Source organism: Heteronotia binoei, chromosome 21 (assembly GCF_032191835.1).
Source record: "Heteronotia binoei isolate CCM8104 ecotype False Entrance Well chromosome 21, APGP_CSIRO_Hbin_v1, whole genome shotgun sequence".
Classification (NCBI taxonomy): Eukaryota; Metazoa; Chordata; class Lepidosauria; order Squamata; family Gekkonidae; genus Heteronotia; species Heteronotia binoei.
The window spans coordinates 71,462,383-71,467,291 of NC_083243.1; the positions used below are offsets into that span (position 1 = coordinate 71,462,383).

The 4,909-nt window shown below is 46.9% G+C and overlaps 1 protein-coding gene across 14 annotated transcripts in view; it reads right to left on the bottom strand.

Annotated features, from left to right (window-relative positions):
• Nucleotides 1-4,613: 4,613 nt before the first annotated feature.
• MEIS2 (Meis homeobox 2) overlaps nucleotides 4,614-4,909 on the bottom strand; it is a 358,946-nt gene continuing 358,650 nt past the window's right edge. For all 14 annotated transcript variants that reach the window (XM_060262594.1, XM_060262601.1, XM_060262607.1 and 11 more), the window contains one exon: nucleotides 4,614-4,909. This exon is cut by the window's right edge and continues 1,114 nt beyond it. The gene's annotated coding sequence lies outside the window, so the exon portion shown is untranslated.

Consider the following 4,909-nt stretch of genomic DNA (forward strand, 5'->3'; position numbering starts at 1 on the left):
CCTCCCCACCCCCCCGTGGGCACTGGCGGCTGCCTCCTTAGTTTCGAAGGAACAGCCAGATTTGCACGTCACACATTTAAGGTTTCCTTCCAGGTGGCTGGCCATCCAAGCTGCAAAAAAGTGTTACAGTAACATCCCCGACGACTTTAGCAAGCCACAAGTTTTGATTTTGGGTTGTTTTAAAACCAACTTTCAGATTCGGCTCCATTGAAAGAAAGAGCGATTCTCTTCTCCTCTCTCCCCACCCCAGAGCCGGAATTCACCCGCAAACTCACAACTGGATCGTAACAGAAGAGGGGGCAGAAAGGAAAAGCTGTATTCCAGCAAGTGATTCAGAACAGAACCCAACCGAACATAGACAGACCACTGCAGTGATTTGCATTCCTCCAGCTTTCTTCGCGGGGGAGGGGGGGACACAAAACAAACTTCAAGCCCCAGCCTCACCAGGGAAGCAAGTATCCTCCCCCCCCCCCCCCCCCGGACTTGGAGCAAGCAAAGCAGGGAGATCACCGGCGCACGCCCACTTCCCGCAAAAATTGCAACAACGTGCGGACAAAAAAAGGTCGTAGGACTGGTAAAACATTGGGGGGGGGGGGACGGGGGACGGCGAAAAAAAACCAGCCGCGAGGAATGGGGATGGGAAAGAGTGGGATTCTCCCTCCTCCCCTTGCCATCTGATTTTCGTATCTCTCTTTCTCTCGCTTTCTCGCTCTCTCTTTTTGTATTATGAGCCAGAGCAAAGAAGTTTTTGTTTGGTGGGTTTTCATTGATCAGTCACTCTGAGCTAATGTAATTATCCTCATCAATAGAAGGCTGCAGAGAGAATCATTATGCGGGTGACATTGATAAATGATCACCCAAGAGCGCCTTTTTCTCTTGGGCACCCCCACAGCTGACCCTCCCACATGCACGAGGTAGCCATAGAAACACCTTGAGCGCCTCCAACGCGGCGGCGGCGGCCGCTCCTCCTGCCGCCGAGTGGGAAAACCGCAGCCCCGCGCAGCCCCTCCTCCCGCCTCTCGCCAGCGGCCCCGGGACCTCGGAGGGCTCGCGAGGGAAAGCCGTCCCGTCCCGGCCGGGCCTGGCTTTGTCCTCCCGGAGTCGAGCGAGGCGGTTGCGCCACTCCAGGCCGGCGCGGCTTTGCTGCCAGTAATTGCGTGTAATGCAAAACCCATTAGTCCCCGAGAGGCGGCCTTTTAAGTTGCGCCACCGCACAATGCGCCGCCGCTCGCGTCCAGCAAATAACGCAGCGGGCGAAGCTCTTTGCAAAAGTGCCTCCACCTGAAAGCGGCGCCCTCGCCGTGACGAGCACCACGACAAGGACCCCCCGCCCCCCCCCCCGGTATTTATGTCCTTAAGTAAGATACAAAAAGAAGGGGGGAGGAAACTCTCCCCCCCCGCGCGCCTTAATCCGGAGAGTGCTCGCTTTAAGCAAATCCGAGAATGCGGCGAGAGGTAATTGATTCATAATGGCCAAGGCTGCGAGGAGGGTGGAGGTGTTTGTTTATTTGATTTCCCCAGCAGCCGGAGCCGCGGGGAGGGGAGGGGAGGGGAGGCCCCGCCTGGGTCATCCATCATGAGGGTGGCAGCAGGGGCCCCGCACCAAGGAGCCCGCTCCCTTGGGCCTCTCGGCGGCGGCGGCTCCCAAGCGATTAATATGAAAATCGGCCTGCCGGAGCCTCCAGTCCTGCTCCGCACGGCTCCCTTCCCCTCCCCCGGGCCAGGAAAAGTCCTCCCTGCAGGCTTTCGGAGGACGCGACCCTAGGCCTTGCGGTCAGTGGGCCTTACTTCCGAGTAGATGTGCCGGGGCGAACAAAAAAGCTGCTAATGAAAGCTGTCCCGCTTAATAGCCTGCAGATGTCAACCCCGACCCGCTCCTTCCCGCCCCCCCCCCGCAACGTCTTTTCAGGCCCCCAGAGCACGAGCTGGTTCCTCAGGGGGATCCGTCGGGGTGTCTATTCTGCCAAGGTCCTTGGGTCTCCCGCCCTGATTTTCGTACTCGCCCGACACATGAGCAGCCTTCAGGGATGGCACCAAGTGCATAGAGGCGCTCCCAACGCTCCCTATGGACGCTTACTGAGGAGTCAGTCCCATCTCATTCAATAGGGGCTTTCTTCCAGGGAAAGGGCCTTCGGATTGCAGCCTTTGTGTCCAATCAAAACACGGAGATGCGAAGAAACAGCCCCGCGTAAAAAGTGCAGCTTTTAAGGAAAGTGGCTCCCGGAGTTTGATCCCCGCTGGTGGCGGGTGCCCACCGGTAAGAGAAGCATCGCCCTCTTCCCTTGGAAGCTTGCAAAGAACTGCCAAGGGGACCAGCCTGCCGCCTCCTCAACCCTCTCTCTGCCCTGTAGAACAAACCATCGCCCCCCCTCTCAAACATTTTTCATTGGGAAGGCTGCAGATTCTGCAGATCCCCCCCCCCATTCGTTCAGGGAAATGGAAATGGGGGGGGGGGGGTTCTCTATCTATAAACAAGAGGTGTTTTTCTATTACCCTTCCTCTCCCAGAACATAAGCAATTTTAGTCAGACTACAGTATTTCCTTTAACACTATGTTGCTGTCAAAACACTGTTCCCTTTTCTTTCACTTTTGACAGCTGAGCATTTCTTAAATACACCCAAATCGGAACTTTCCATGCTAAATAGTAAACCTCAGATTGGAGCAATCTCCTGGCATTATATTGCAGCTAGGTTTTCTACAATGTAGCTGAAGCAGGTTACAGCAGAGAGCCGGGGAAACCATCACAAGAAGACAAATACCTCCATCTCTTCCTTCTTCCCTCCCACTTAGTTTTATCAAAGGTCAGAAAAATGGGCAGAAAACATGATAAAAATGCTACCAATTTTGTTTTGTTTTTACAAATTGAGGAGAGGAAAAAATGTTTTTCTAACTCACAAAAAACTTGGGAGTTGTGTAATGGGATTGGGAGCCCTGCAAGTTTAAATCAGGATTAAAATTAAAACCAAATGTGGAATCCCTCTTTCTTTCTCAAACTGTACAGTACAAGCACTATCCCAGTCAACAAACACAACTCCACATACATTCCTACTGTTATTCCCTTTCTATTGCACCACAAGTCAATTCAGTTGCTTATCAATCTGTTAATTAAGCATTATGTTCCATGGTCAGAACCTTTTACATGTTAAAATTGTAAGCAAAAGTTTAGCCAAACTGTGTGTGTGTGTGTGTAAATTTTTGATACAATTTATTAGTTCTTCCAAAATACAAAGTGAAATTCTGCACCATTACATGCAATGGATTTTTTTTTTTGCCATTGCTTTCAGTGAGATGTCACACAATGATTTCCCCTTACAATAATTTCATTACAATTGGCAATAAAAGCTTGTCTTGCCCTGATCATACATCTGCCAATAGACATTCAGCCTTGGCATATATGTTGTATCTATGAATGGAGCAAGCTGCTTTCCTTAGAATGCAGAACACAGGAAACAATCCTAACCATTATAAACCAGAATATCCAATTGAGTTCAATGGGACCTTCTCCCTTGAAAGTGTGTTTGGGATTGAATAACCATGGCCTATACAGGTAATGTCATCTATCCACTAAAATAAAATATGGATGAAGCCTGTTTATACATGCCTGCAGTCCTGTTCACAAATTACAGTGAAAGCACATACAATCCATGTCCAGTGTACACTTGTTCTTTGTATGTTCTTTCTTCACTGAGTAATACACACTCTCACACTCAGTGTGTGTATGTGTGTGTGGGGGGGGTAAAAACTGGAGTCTTGCTTTTATGTTCCACATGTGTGAACCAGCCTTTAAGAAACAGAACTTCACTTACCATCAATAGTAAACACTTCATCCTTCCTGTTCTCCTCTCTGCCTTCGCAATAATTTTGTTTCAAATCACTTTGCCCAAATTAAACAATTGTTAGGCAGATTATGTTCATAATTTTAACATAAGATTTCTGGCTCTGTAGCACAACTTTTATCCTCCTTTTTGGGACTATAAGAGAAGGGGATGGCTGGGACATTTCTAGAATCTGATCCCAAATATTCCCCACTATCTAGTGCCCACTGGTAGAAATGGGTTGCATTTAAGTGCCATGCCACTGAATTTATGTATCTATCTATGAAATCATGGGACTGTTTTAAGCCTATAGTTAATACGTGATTTTGAGATACTTCTGTTTGTATTTTTTTAAATCTAGAAATTCAGTTTACATTCCTACGTGTTATTAAATAAAACAGCAGGGGTTAAATTGTTGTTAATCCACCCCTAATATTGGGGGTGTAAAGCATTGGCCTTACATGTTTTCCACAGAAACTCCGCACCAGAAAAAAGTTTGTACCTTTAAAAGTTGCAATACTATTGTGGGACAGAAATTTAAAGAAATAAATAATGCACTGTCTCCCTATCACATTGCTTTAGCTCTAGAATAAATATTAGTCTTTGTCTAATAAGGTGAGATCATGTTAAAACATCTATAACCTTAACTGATGCAAAACTCTGATTTCTCTGCTTACTCTACGATTGTTTCTGTGAGTGATTTGTCTGGATTATTGTCGGTAATAAAACAAGTTTAGGCCTCTTGTCCCCAGGAAATGCCTTCTCTCCTAATCATGATTAAAAACACAAAGGCCTAACAAAAATCAAAAATGAAATATTTATTACCGCATTTTGTGACTTAACACCTTTTTTTAAAACATAACGTCACAGTCCTCATACAAGTATTTTAATGTAAATTTTTGACAAAGCTTAAAGGTAACAGCATTTTTTCTAGTGAGGAACACGTGCTGAGAAAGGAAGAATTCATGGACATACAATACCAATTCCACAGCAGATCTGATACTAGCAAAAACATTCTTTTTTTTTTTCAATTGAGGTAAACACATAGAATATCTAACATGAAACAATTAATAGACCGAACTCTGTACGAAGTT